Source organism: Oryzias latipes, chromosome 3 (assembly GCF_002234675.1).
Source record: "Oryzias latipes chromosome 3, ASM223467v1".
NCBI lineage: Eukaryota > Metazoa > Chordata > Actinopteri > Beloniformes > Adrianichthyidae > Oryzias > Oryzias latipes.
This window is the reverse complement of record NC_019861.2, coordinates 34,255,632-34,270,460: the sequence shown is the minus strand read 5'-3', so window position 1 is coordinate 34,270,460 and position 14,829 is coordinate 34,255,632. Positions and strand designations below refer to the sequence as shown.

The 14,829-nt window shown below is 39.0% G+C and overlaps 1 long non-coding RNA gene across 1 annotated transcript in view; it reads right to left on the bottom strand.

Annotated features, from left to right (window-relative positions):
• The window catches only part of LOC110014117, a 67,250-nt gene extending 53,369 nt beyond the window's left edge, over nt 1–13,881 (bottom strand). Inside the window, exons 1-2 of the long non-coding RNA XR_002289249.2 lie at nt 13,665–13,881; nt 13,072–13,169 (exon numbers count right to left, since the gene is read on the bottom strand). This is a non-coding gene — a long non-coding RNA (uncharacterized LOC110014117). The remainder of the gene's footprint in view (nt 1–13,071; nt 13,170–13,664) is intronic.
• Between the last annotated feature and the right edge of the window lie 948 nt (nt 13,882–14,829).

Here is a 14,829-nt window from a genome sequence, read left to right as displayed (position 1 = left end):
ATGAACACTTTCTCTCTACAGGCTCACTGAGAGGTCTATGACCTTGAAATGTCCTGCAGGCCACCTGTATGCCCTGTGCCGGTTTGACCATGTTTCCCCCACAGATAGCCTGTATCTACCCACAATATTGTGGCTGTAAGGCATGATGTGATTTACATGATTGTCATACAACAGATTTACAAAATCTTTGTGTAACAAGCATCAGCTAATTTGATTCACTTCTGGATGAGAGCGGCAAAACTCAAAGAAGTTCACTACATGCATCTTAAACGTTAAATCTGACAAAAGTACGACTCTCTGGAAAAACACGCTGGGTGTTCAGGAACAAGTGAGAGAATGCTGAAAATTATAGAAAAGTAATCCTCTTTTTACTGATTGAAGAATGAATAGAAAGGGGCATTGCTCCTTATCAGCAGCAGTATCAGTAGTATTTGGGAGGCTAATGACTTCAATTGATTTAGTTATCTCATTAATAATTCAATTAAATTCAACTTTATTTGTATAGCGCTTTTCATGCTACAGAGGATCTCAAAGTGCTTCCCATAATAATAAGATAGTAAGTTGTAGTAAGATTAAAAAAAAGTACTTAAATAGTAAACATAGTAAAATTAATACTACTAATAAAGAATAAAAACACATAAAACCCAACACATCCCACCAGTACAATCGAGAAAAAATTGAAGTAATTGTTAAGATTTATATAATAAAATGAAAACACGTGGACAAGTAAAAACTATGTAAAAGCTTTACCAAAAAGATGCGTTTTAAGTTTATTTCTTAAAAACCTCTATAGTAGATGAAACCCAAATGTTCTACTTACACCTACTCAAGAGGAGAACCTGCACCTCAGCATAACAGCAAAACGCTTTGGGAAAAGAGTTGATTTTTGGTGCAGAGTGAAGCCGTAGTCCTCAGCTTAAAGCTGCAGACTGATTTAAATGAAGAACTACAGCTAGCAGCTAGAAAAAAACCAAGCATGCCAGGTCATGTTTGCCCACATAAGCTGTCCAAACAACACGGACTGTCACACAAACTGTTGAGACAGCTTAACTCTGCTATGACCAAGCAAATCTGTTCCATCAGATGCACAGGACGGACGAAGGCCAAGGAGACACGCCCGCGCTGGCACAGAGCGCTGCCAATGGAAACAAAACTGTGGCCTTAAGACCCCCAGAATTATCCCATATGAACCTAATTTGAATACCAGGCTGATTACAGACAAGTGTCTAATCAACTAATGATATGTTTCAGATTGCATACGGTTCAGAGACCATTGTGCGTATTTATATCTACTTTCGTTTTTTCTCGTTTACCCCGGTGATTCGCTTTTCTTACAATTTTCATTGAGGGCTTTTTTTTTGCTGCTGAAAAACATTGAAGTGCTTATTCTGATTAATAATTGACGGTAAACTGTACTGTTTGTGGCACAAAGACCTGACAAACTGGTGAGTCATAGAAGAAAATAACGTTTCCATTTTTTTTTTGTCATCTGGCTTTTTTCTATACAGAAACATCACTGAAAATGATGTGAAATGCAATAAAGGTCAACAAATTAAAACTTAAGATGCAGATGATTGGTGCAAACCTCCATACTAAAGAAAGCATCTGCATATTTTAATCAATTACAGTTTTCCTTTAATAGTATTTTTGCATCCTTCACCCTTCCCTCTCTGCTTTGGCATTGGAGCCATAATTAGGCGGGATTAAGTAAAGGCGGGTTACCACCAGGATTCATTGATTCCTCACATATTCTCTCACTTAAAGGATGTTTTCACTCAGCAGATCAGTGGCCTTCCTCTATGATTAATGTGTAGCGTTTATGTCAAGGCCGCTTTTGGCAGGGTCTTGTCTGACACGTCTTCAAAGTTCAATTGTATTCATGCTAATCAGCGTTTAATTCAAATGAGCGCATTAGAATTGCAAATGATACTGGATGCTTGATAAGTGCAAGTGCAGGGTCTAAGAGGTGGGGTTTGTAAAGCAAAGGCAGAGAGAAGCGGCACTCATTGTAAGGTGGAGGACTGTGAAAACGTTCCAGATGAAAGGCTGCATTGTTCCAGGCAAAACAGCTGCTTCATTTTTCTCTGATTAAGGACAAAGAACCTTTGGTCAGAATGAACTGTACATCACCAGTCATGTCATCACAATTCACTTCAAAAGCCTGCCCAGATCAACCTGTTAGTACCGCGGCTCTGAGCAATGTCTCATTTGGAGTCCTCCAAACGTTGATGGATAGAGAAAGACAGTTCCACTTCAGATTGCCTGTTAATCACTTTGGCATTTTTCTTCTGATGTGCCAAATATTTCTTGGTGTTCAGAATTTTCATTTGCATGCTAATGAAGGTGAAGGGCAGAAGCCACTAATTACAGTCCAGTGAAGGCCCGCCTAATGGTCCACTAAAGACGTAGCAGGGCTGAGCCCATAATTCCATTATGCAAATGCACAATCACGGATGGAAAAACCAACAGTCGCTGCAAATCAGATCCACTGCTGCAGGAGCTTTTTTTTTTGTATGTAGTCAGTAGGAAAAAATATATATTTGTCTTTGTGTCTACGTGTGCATAAAAAGTGACAGTTGTACTGAAAATAAACAGATGGCATATACTTTTACACCCAGCTGTTAAAACTGAGTTCTTAAAATAGTCAGATGAAGCAAAAAAAACAATTCCAGCTTGAAAATAAACCAAAAACCTCTAGGATCTAATCCATCTCTACTTAATCGAACTGGGCTGTAAGATGACAATTTAACCTGATTAAAAAACAAACAAAAACTTTGATTTCAATGTTTATATTAATCATTTTAATAACTTTACTTTTTTACAAGCCTTAAATGCTTAAATGTTCCAATGTTCCTGGATGGTTAGGTCATGCGCAAACCACCAAATAACGTCAGCGAACAGAAAATAATATTTTCGGAATGCACAGATTATTGCATCAATAACAATGTCCTGGAAGTGTAGGCTTCAGGTGACCATTTAACATCCGGGGAGGCGACACCGAAATGCCACATACACTATGAACTACTGAAACCCCTAGACCATTTATACAGTTATTTTAATTCTAAGGGGTTCTCAAATAGACTATTTGTGAGAACTGGAGTGAGTGAGTGTGACGTCACCCTTGTAAAAAACGCTTTCTTCCATCTCCAGCAAAATAAAATCTATTCAGTCACTATTTTTGATATGGACGTCGCCAGAAATCATCAGTAGGCAATGGTTGAGTTCAACTCGATCGGAGTCCTTGTTTCTATGGCAACCACTCTAGTCAAATCCATAGACCCTATATAGAGATGGACACAGCCGGGAGTGACGTCACCCACAGAAAATGCCTTACCTCCGGCTCCAGCAAAATGAAGCCAATTCAGTCCCCATTTTTCCTTTATACGGGGGGACCGCCATTTGGAGCCAGACGACAGTATTTGGTCTGAGTCGACGTTTCTAGGGCAGCTACTGTTGCCAATCAGGAGTGTGCATGTTCAAAGTCCACACCCCTTCCACTGGAAGTGGGCTCAAGAGAATGTGTCAATCAAATGTTCGAGGTGGGGCCAGTGGACACCATACACTTTTAATGAGGCATCTGATTGGTAACTTGAATAACTTCAGATAAAAAAAAAAAAAGCACGATGAAAAAAAAATAGGATTAGCAAGAAGATGTTAAAAAGGCAGCAGAGCAAGAATGATTATTCTGACCAATAGAATGACTGAGAAACAGTTGTTTTATTTCTCTATGGAAGTCTATGGGATTTTGGCTTCTTGGAGGCAGGGTCCGTTTGTCCAGTTCACATTTACAATCATGAGTCAATCAGGTGTGAGAGTTGTCGGAATGCCACACCTCTTATCATTTGGACTACAGGAGATCTGTCAAATGTAATGACCTGAGACCACATTCTTCTACTGAGGCACCTGATTGGTCAGTTTGTAACTTGAACAATTTACATGACAGAAAAACTATGCAAAGAGGATTATCAAGAACATGTTAAAAAAAGTTATAGCGAATGAATTTTGATTGAATGATAGCCGTTTATTTCCTAATAAAAATAACTTACAAGCACTTCCTGTTTGGATTGTGAGTAAGGGTCATTCAGTCCAGTTCAACTGTTCTGACACAGAGAAAAGCGGATTTAAAATATCGCTGCAAAAACAAAAACATTTTGCAAAGCTTTTTTTTTTGGATCAGAATTATTAGATTTATATTGATCATCCAAAATCTTCACAACTGTAAAGTGATTCATATAAACTCAAGGCTGCTTTTCTCAGCTTTAGAATCCATTGGAGTCTGGTCCAATGGCTGGTACTCAAAAGAATGCCAACTCTGGAGCCAAAAGTCTGGTGTTAAAGGGTTAAACATTTCATACTTTAAGTTCACAGTAACGCTTAAATTTCACATTTCACAAAACTGGTCTTTTAAAAGGTAAAATCTTCTATTTTTGTTTTTTTATTTAATTGATGGTGGTGCTAATGCGTGTCCTCCGCTGAACTTAGAGAAACCGGGGCACAGTGTATTTGCTGAAAAAGTAAAATAAGTGCTGTGTAATTTTAAAGTCAAAATGACTAAAAATGTAGTTTTCATTATGGAAACTAATAACAGCTTTTATGCTGTGCTGATATGCTAAGCAGTAACCTCTGAAGCCCCGTCGCAGACTCAAATTGATCAAATGATGCTGTTAAAACCAAAGGTTGAAGGCAGTACCTAAACTTTAGTGAATGCATTGCTCGTGGGAAGACGAAATACAGCAGCTGCTAAATTCCATTTTCTTAAAATTGATTAAAAGTAAAAGAGTGCATAAAGGGAAAAAAACAAACTATAAATGGTAAAGGTGAAATCTGCACTCACACTGAGCCTAAAGCAAAGTAGAACCTTCTTTTCATTATGGATGTGATCCTGGGGGTGACTCAAGAAAAACATCAGGATCACCTCTAAAATCTAATTGGCTAACCTTTTTCCTGACCGCATCTTAGAGGAGGTTCGTCATGATTACTAACTCTGTCAACGGAGAAAACAACTATTAATCAATGATGGCGCTTTAGATGACTTGCTGACTAAGGCTAAATTGGAATTCTATCCCTACCCCTCTAATTGTAGGGGCATTTGGAGCTGTAGTGGTGTCCAAACTTGTTTTTTTTTTAAGGTGTAGCCATAGTGGAAAAGGAAGAAGAGCCTTTGCCTTAAAAATATAAGAAAGCTGCTTTTAACAAATAATACTAATGTATTTAATTTAGAAACCAGCTGTCTAAGGTTACAAGGATGCTGCTAATAAAGTTGCTCTAACGGTGGATTCAACTTTAAAAAAAAATACCAGCCTTAGTGACCAGTTGTTGTTTTTAATCCGTCACACCTCAAAAGTTGGACGAGGCTGAAAATGGCGTCTGGTTTTTTAGTTTCCATTTTGACAGTTAATAAAATTTATATCACACTTTAATGATTCCAACATGAAATCTAGAGTAGAAATAAAGTTTAAACCAGCTGCAGATATTTTACAGAGGATAAGGATTGTTACGACCCCTTTTGAGTCTAGGGGTACATCGAGGGGCATAACATAAAAGTAAATGTTTTTGCCACCAAGTTTAGATAAACAACAACACCAAACATACGTCTCCATACAAAATTTAACAAATTTTGTTACAAATAAATAAACAACAACCAACAATAACTAAAAGTGAAGCAAAACTGCTTCAGGGTGAACCAAGGCCAAAATAAACACAACCCAACCCAACTGAAACATGTATTCTTACCTGTGAATGAAAGAAAAGGGAAATCAATGACAAAACATTAACCTCCCTGGACTAACAGAAACAGGAGAAAACAAGTACTAAATGAAATGGTACAGCTTCACTTAACATAACTACGAACCAGAAGTCTTTTGGAGAACTACAAAACAAAATGGAGAAGAGGGCCAAGCTGCAGTGGAGCCCGGGCTGCAGCCAAGCTCCAGGCTGGAGGTCCAAATGGTGCTTTTGAAGGTTGTCTCCACTCAGAGGTCCCACTCTGATACAAAAATACCATACACAAAATATAGAACAAAAAGAAATCCAAATCAAATACGGCCACAGCCGGAACAAGGATAAATGTTAAAGGAAACTGAAAAGAATTTGATGTCCACTTTAGACTCACATAGGTTTGTCCCTGAAAATACTGTAACGTTAAACTGGTCGCCACGGACCAGGGCAACAACTAGGTTCTAATGGTTTTTATGATTTTAGCAATCAACTGAGAGAGTTTTCTGAAGAAATGAATACTTTAAAACTAATAACTTTGTGGCTTAACTTCCAAATAACCAAAGCATCTTTGTTTACATATAAGTAAGTTTAATAAATGCCGACAATCGTCACACAGCTCATTACGTCGCTTAAATTGTCAGAATATCATCAGGAAACAATGAAAGGGAACATTCCTGCTGGATCCTATTTGACACATTATTAGAATAAGGTCTCTATTAGCAGAACAAGGGGAATGTAAACAGCCACTATTTTTCAGAGAATATCACACTGAACCCCTAAAGAATTGAGATTCATTTCAGAAAAACTTTTCAGAGTTTGTCTGCTTGTTTTGCTGCCTCAGAAGTCACAGCGTATTCTGAACATCACTTTTTCTGTGAGTCAGAAACTGAGAAATACTAAACAACTTTGTTAGAACTTAGTGACATAAGGTAACTTTATCAACTGGAAGAAAAAGCAAGCAAGCAGTAAGGATTTGCAGTGTCCTGAAACCCAGTGCAGCATGCATGGGTGTTGCACAACTTGTTTGTGAACGCCAGACGAGTTCATGCCAAAATTTCCCCCCAGATTTTACGAGGTTATCATGGGATTCTTTTCTTCAGGGCAACCAGCCTTAAAAGGTTAATCTGCAAGACCTTCAGCTGCTCATCCAAGTAGCTGCCTCTGTTGCCCCGAGGGGCAGAAACAGATAACATGACCCAAATGATTGAGACTCTTCTCAGAGATCGTAGATGGAGTTTAAACATTTTCATTCGCTTCTAATAGGAGTTTTTAAATATTCCAATTATTTGTAAGACATTTTATTTTTTCCACCAGGTTGCTTGCATTGACTGTTGGTAGTAAAAATATTTGATTTTCACACCAAAAGCCAAATGTTTTGTATAAATGATTATTAGTAGATTTATTATAAAAAAACACTGTTCCTTTTAAAGCCTAAAAGTGTTACTTTTGCTTTTCTGATACATTTCAATCATAAAAATATAAGTCAGGACCATCAAATAGTTGTTTCACAAACCTGATAAAATATTACAGGACAAAGCTTTCATTAAAATCTGAGTTTTTTCTTTTTTCATTTTCAAAATGTTTTTTTTCATTATTGTTTTTTATTTTTTATTTTAAAGAAATTGCATTAAATTTTCTAAACCCAGCCTTCCCCCTTTAGGAATGAACAGAGCCAGACTCATCCCAGCATCAAGTTATCTGTAACTAATAATAAGGAGTAATCTTCCTGTTTCTGACATCACCCCGGGCGTGTAAATGACATGCAAATCCCTCCAATATTTGCCTGCTTACGATTTGAAGTTTGTCGCATCTAATCCACCCACCTTTGCCCCCAAAAATACTTCTCATGGTGACTTTTCCTGCTGATTCGCAGCATTGTACACAGTGAGCCAAGTAAGGGAGCGGAGATTTTTTTCATTTTTTTCGCCCAAGAAAGTCCGATAAGGAAATGTGGGATCAGATCAGAGAATGTTGAGTTTATGAAAAGGCTTTAGGGTGCAAAGGTGCCAGCCTTGGTGGATTAATTTCAAAGCTGAGGCAATTTGCACTTGTAATAGGTAATGAAGGAGCTATTTGCTTGCGTTTTTCAGAGCTCGTTTGCAACACAACTTCATTTACATAATTCTATTAGGGAAATAAGAAAAGATGCTGCAACTGAGATGCCAATATGCGCAGAAATTGCCCTTGTGACTCGGAAATCATTTGTAATTTTCAGAAGATCTTGAAGTTTGGCCGGTGCTTTTAAATCAGCCATATACTGTATTGATGCCTGAATGTGCAATGGTTTGATCCACATTAAAAGATAGATAACTGGAAAAAAACAACAGCTTTTTCCTCAAGAGGCTGTAGGTCTATCGTCGAGAGCTAGTCAAGAGTATGTCTGATTTGTAGCAACCTGCCAGTGATCACAGCATCCCTGGAGGATATACAGCAGCACAGCAGGTGACAGTCATTTGAAAGTGCTGGCTGGGCCTTTGGATCCCCACATCAAAGATGAAGAAACAGAACTAATCTCTATTCATGTCGGCCTTCTCTGTGCAGTCACAGAGGATTCCTCGTGTCCTGAAACAACCGCTTACGCGGAATTACAGACTGAAATGATGGTTAAACACATCCAGATAACAGGAAAAAGAATTCCAGCAGTCTCTGCCGGGTGGAAGTCTGGTCTATAATGTAAGAATTTCCTGGAGTTTCTTGTTACAATAAGATCTCACACTGCAGCAGCACAATAATAGAGCACTTAGTATGTTGCCCGTACAGAGGGATCCAGGGAGCCAGAGCAGTTTGTAATAAGGCCCCACAGAAAGCCATTGAAAAACAAACAACAAATTACATCTCAACCGCAGACAAACTGCAACGGAGATTGCTGCGGATAGTCTGAGGACTGTTAGATTCCAGGACTTGTGGGAAGAACGAGACTCAAAAGGCATGAGAATGAGGGGAAGTTTTTACAGCACAGGTTTTTGAATCCGTCAAATCCCTGCTTTGATCTGACTGAGGTGTTTGATCAATAACCCTTCCATTTTAAAACCGATGTGACACAAAGTGACTTTATATTTTTACAGCTTCCTGTGCTTAACAGGATTTCAGTAAAGCACATTAAATGGAGCTGAACTTATGAAAAAAATAATCAGCTCATCTGTGGCCCAGCATCTCTGCAATATTACTGGACGGCAACAACCAGATCGTTTTTAAAATTTTTTGCTCTTAATGCGGCTTTCAGCAAAATTTCACCCCCGCCACATAAACAAAAAAAAACACCCAAATTTGCACCTTGTACCCGCTAAAAAGGAATTTTGGGCAGCTTTTTCATTTCTCTTCTAATTGGCTTGATTAGGAAGTTTCTTGGGGGAAAAATTTGGAATTAGAAGTCGTAGATTTTTAACAGCGTTAAGCTTAAAAAAAGTGGCATTCCACCATTGCTTACACCTTTTTTAACCAAACACTGTAAACATTTAACACATGAATTGTTGACTCAAGCTGAACAAAACGATACAACATACCTTACGAACATATTAGGGATGTGGGCGTGGTTAACAAACAACCTCAGTTGCAGAGGAAATCCGAAAATTAACTTTTGCCAATTCTTCTAAAAATTACTTAGACCTGTTTGTCACACCCAGGGAACTAAAAAATAAAATGGTAGCTTTGGGGGCATAGCTACCGTTCAGCCAATGAGGGCCACCAGGGCGGGGCGAGTAGCTCCCATATAACGGCTTAACTTTGTTTGTCATTAGATGAGAATGTCATGAAGGAAGGATGAGAAATATCTTATCTTTTGGCTGTGGACAACTGCTTGTGCTTGAACCGAGTCATAGGTTCTGAAAGAATCTCAGATCAAGTCTAAATCTGCCTGCAATTCACCAGAGCGTGAAGTGAAAATTGACCCCTGGACAGGTCCTAGTCTGTCGCAGGGCCGCAATCACACACCCATTCACTCACACCTATAGACAATTTAGAGTCGCCAATTAACCTATGAAGCATGTTTTTGGACGGTGTGAGGAAGCTGGAGTCCGTGCAGCCATGGAGAGAGCAAAATAACATGAAATATAGAAATCTATACCAGTTTAGAATTTACATTCATAGGGTGAATTGTTCTCCTGAGTAAGTATGACACAGCCAGGTGGCCCGTTTGGGGTCCCTCTAAGTTTTTAATACTTGCTCCTGTGCTGCAATCTCTGCATGCACATGCACCACCCATCAAAAACCAACAACTGCTGCAAACATGTCAGAAACGGATGCAAATCAACTCCGCTTCTGTTCAGACAACACACTTCTTCTGTGACTTAACTTTGGTCTGCGAAACATTTAAGGGATCACTAATCTGTTGAAATTGCGCACACTTACTAGACTAGGTAATAGAAGACAAGTTTGGGGTTACCCAATATTAAGAATCAAACAAATAAGAGCAGTGTTGCCTTTCTGTAGATTTGAACGGCCAACTAACCACTCCCCCAAACATCAAACGTGTGCACACAGCCTGTTGACAGCTGAGTTCACACTAATGACTTGGTGAAAAGAAGACTTTAACTTTACTTCAGCTTTTAACCTTAGCGTGGACTATAATAGTATAGGACAAGGTATAGCAATTATAGCTGAAACCACCAAGGGGTACATGCTGGGTCTCTGTGGCCAAAAAAGCCTTAGACCTCGCACATCTGCTTTTAAAAGACAAAAGGGAAGAAAAAAAAAAGATTAAACATTTCTTTGTAGCACATATGGCCAATTAGAAGAGAAATCCTTTGTGAGTTTAACTTTAATTTAGCTTTAATTATTCCTCCTCTCACAATGAATGGAATCATTTCAGCGTAAAGGACTTCTAATCAAGGAAAAAAAGTGTCATATTGAAGCTATTAATGGATACTAACCTCAGTGGTGTAAGAATGTTGTCAAGTGCAGAAGTGCTTCAGTGCACCTTGCTGACGGCGTATGAAGAAAAAAAATAAAATAAAATACAGCCACTTGTTCAAGGATCAGTGGGAATGCTTTACAAATAAATAAACTCAGATGCAACACCTTTGGGTGCTTTACAAAGCAGCCTCTTGATGTGAATAAATGATTGTGGTTATCAGGATTGAAACATGGAGAGTAGAAAGGCCTGCAGCAGCCTTCACTTCGTTATCCCTCCACATAACAAGCTCCGCTGCTCTGCAGGGACTCCGTGCATCAAACACATCTAAAGCGTGTGCTCAGGTGCATGTGCAGCCGCAGAGCTCTATTTCCATAAATTGCACGCATTCCTTCTTATCCGCTCAAAACTCTTCTTGTGTTTTTTCATTTTGCTGTGGTTCTTGCTGAGCTTATCTGCACTTTTTTTATGAAACAGAAAAAGAAAAAAAAGATTCCAGGCAGCTCAGTTTTATGTTGCCAGCTGTGAAAACTAAACGTTTCATGCATTTGCGAAATGTTTTGAAGAATTACAGAGTTAGAACAAAAACGACTTTCATATTTATTGCTTTTCAAACCCCTCCTGCTTTATACACCAGGGAAATCTCAGCAAGAGCCATCTTCCTTTAGTGGTTGTCATTTAAGATATACTCAAAAAGGATGGCTTCATACTGCTGCGTTCTCTGTCTCTCAACTATTTAAAGGGTAATGATAGCAGCAGCGCTTCTTCTTTTGACCATCAAAGTCTACCGCTCCTTTTTTTCTTTAATTAGTGCTGCCATTGTCCTTGAGAGAGCCCTGTTTGTTTGAATGAACCGTGTCATTTAGGGGGAAAAGGAGAGACATTTACCCTCCTGCTCCGCTTGTCTTTTTGCAGTCTAACCTCGCACGCTCCAGGTCTCAGCTTGTTCCGTCTGAAATGAAACGCTCTGTGCATAGCAATGGCCCCATCTCCAGATGCTGTTGGCCCATGCAATTCCTCTCAGTCATTCTTCATTACGCAAGAGACAGAGAGGCTCATCCTCTCCTATATTGCTCTTGCACTGGTGTTTAGATGCCCCTCGCTCTTTCTTTCTCCCTGGTTTTCCCTCTGCGAAAGGTGTCTCGCCTGGGAGCGTTCACATCTGAGCCCTTTAATTTTCTATTAGCAATAATTAGTTTTTTAAAAAAAGGGCTCAGATAAGAAGAGCTGTTGTGCAGGTAATATACTATTTTTAGCTGAATTTACATGTAAATTTTTTTTTAAAAACAAACAGACAAAAGAAAGTACGTGTTTGTCAGACCCAACATATACTGCTGCGGTGTGGGAATGACTCAACAGTGGCCATATTTAAGGTAACAGAAAAATGCCAGCCAGTGCAGTGGTGCGACTGCTTTTTTGGATAATTATGACGTTCTCTGTCAGAAATGACTGCAATATTTCAGGCTCCAGCTTCTAAAAACAGGAAAGAGTCCACAGCAACATTCGTGGCCAGAGGCTGCATTTGGACAGCAGTGCTAACACAGCACATCCTGTGTTCACGAGGATAAAGTTAGCATGTTAGCACATATGACATTTCTTTGTTTGTGAAAAGCATCAAATTGTTTCTGTTCTATTCACTTTTTTTGTACTTTGACATTCTTTAAAGACCCACTCCAATCCTGTTTTGATCTATTTTCAAAGGTGGTCTTTTAAGATTACGCCGTTTTTTTTTTTTGTTTTTTTTTTTCAAAATTAGAAAGACTGTGTCCTTTTTCTGCAGAGCGGCAGTAGCTCATTAGAAATTCACCTCTGAGTTGTGGACAGGGGTGTTGGTGCAAAGCCAGCCTGTGCCCCCTTCCCCTCCCGTTCCTGAAAGCTCTCCGTTTCCATGCTCTCTCACACTTACAACCCTTTACAAGCCTAACCTGACGTAACCAGTGCAAAAATAAAATGGAACGCAATATTGGAGCAATCCAGCCATGTAGTTTGAGCCAGACGTCAGAGGAGGGAAACAAATATGTGCACAGATCCAATTGTCTGCAAGTGGATGCATTGGAATGAAGCAGAGCAGGGAGCTTGTGGCCCGCCCAACATGGTTTCTACATCACAACTTCAGGCTTTTTCAAACCACATTTTGTCATCTACTCTTGGTTCACAACGATTTCAATAAAGAAATGCTCAGAAATGCAATTTTAATCTTAATTTTCTTTGTATTTGTCCTCAATCATCAAAAAAATGCTACAAGTGTTGAAAACACCAAAAATAGACAAGCGTCAGTGCAAAAAATGTATGTGCCAAAAATAGTCAGCTAGAAAAAAGAAGAAATAAAGGACAACCATTTTCTTTTTTTTTTTTAAATCTGGGAGAAATGTAAAGATATTCTGGTCAACATCAAAATTTACATCAGGCTGCATTGTCATACTTTGGTGAGGCCCATTGATAGCAGCATCTTTTTACACAAATAAATAATATTTATGTTCCACACTGTAAAAAAAAAAGCATACCTGTTGTGGACGTGGGGGTATTTTGTCGAGCGAAGACTCAACGGGGCGTCCGGTGTCTGAGATCTTTCACGCATCTTTCTGCATCCATACTCCCAGCTCTGTAAACACAGGTTGAGAATCAGCCAGCAACAAGCAATCACAACACTTCCAACTCGTTAGTGATAAAAACTACTGTGATTAGTGAGTCTCTCAGATAGAGACAAGAACAAGTATAGAAAGAGAGATGGAGAATGAAAGTGAACGAAATGGCAAACAGGCCAGTGGAGAAAGTCAGAACAGACCAAACTCGCCCTATTTGGCACTTAGACTGTTTGCCAACGCCAGTATCCACAAGAAGCAATGAGCAAACACCAAAAAAAAGTATCCCAGTAGGGGTGGGCAATATTGGGAATTTGGGTATCGCTCAAATAATTACATGAAATGTTTAATTATAGAATCATTTCTGAAATATGTTTTTCTTAATTAAGTGTATAATACAACACAGCACAGAGACTTTTAGCTTTCGTACTCATCTGACTCCCACAGCATACTTTCTCTTTTTTCTTAAAGAACTAACCACAGCCAGCAGCAGCGTCGCCCATTTTGTTAATGACCTGATTTAGGTTCCTCCAGCCAATAATATTCATCAGGAAGACTCATCCACATTCCTCTGCTTTGGCCGCCAACTCTGTTAATTCATGTTTTTTTTTTTTGTTCTTTCATAGACCCAGTCTACAAAGTTCTCCCAAGAGACTGTGAGTTCAATGAAACACAGTATGTTCTGACTCAGAACACAACAAAGACAGTACATACGGCCTTAAGTTTGTGCAGGCAAAAAAAAAAAGAAATTGGAAATCTTCTTCTTGTGTAGTTTTATGGTGGATGGCACACAGCGTCCATGTGCATTACTGCCACCTGCTGTTATGGAGTGTGGAAAAATCTATCTAATTGTTTATCATACATATATCAATGTGTTCATTTGAATCTTTTCCCTTAAAGTTTCGTTATCAGTTTCGTCTCTGTTTAGAATAAAATGACAAACATAACAGCAGGTATTACTTAAAATATATTTAATGTCCCAGTTTATTGCTTTGCTTTCTAGTTTTTCCTTTAGCATCCATCTCTGAGAACATCCTGCATCAATTGTCAGTTACCAGTTTCTGGCTTTATCCCCTGGTCAGGCAGCTTTTCCACAGACTGCCAGTATTCTGCATATATTTCTCCTTTACAAACTGCTTTTCTCCCATGTGTTTTTTTTTCATGTGTTCAGCATTTGATTATGCCTCCATGTAATTCTCCCCGGTGACAAGCTTACTTTACATCCTGACATAATGTGCTGCAGAGAAGCTGCCCTTGAACACAATAAACATGATGGATCCTCACCTGTCTGTCTTTTCAAGTTCTGGGGAGATAAAAGAATATCATAGGTTGCTCCCAACAAAAACTTTGCTCCGTCTGCCTCCATGTCCCATATGTCTTTCCAAGACAGTTTCTTTCTATTCCTTTACATCTCAACTCCTGACCTTATGCAACCTCAGAATCTGCTTTTGCAAATTTTGCAGCATCTTGTTGCTTTTTAATTTAATCTGCAACCAGCTTTCTCTTTTCAGCTGTGGATGCTCAGCACTATGACTGCTGAGATGGGTCTAAATTAAACCGAGATGCCCATGCAGCAGTCTTTAAATATACCAGTGCTCTCTGAGCCTTTAGCACTGTCACAAAACAGGCAGATGGCTGGTTCCGATTGCAGCAGGTTTAGAAGCTCAGCTAAACGTCCAC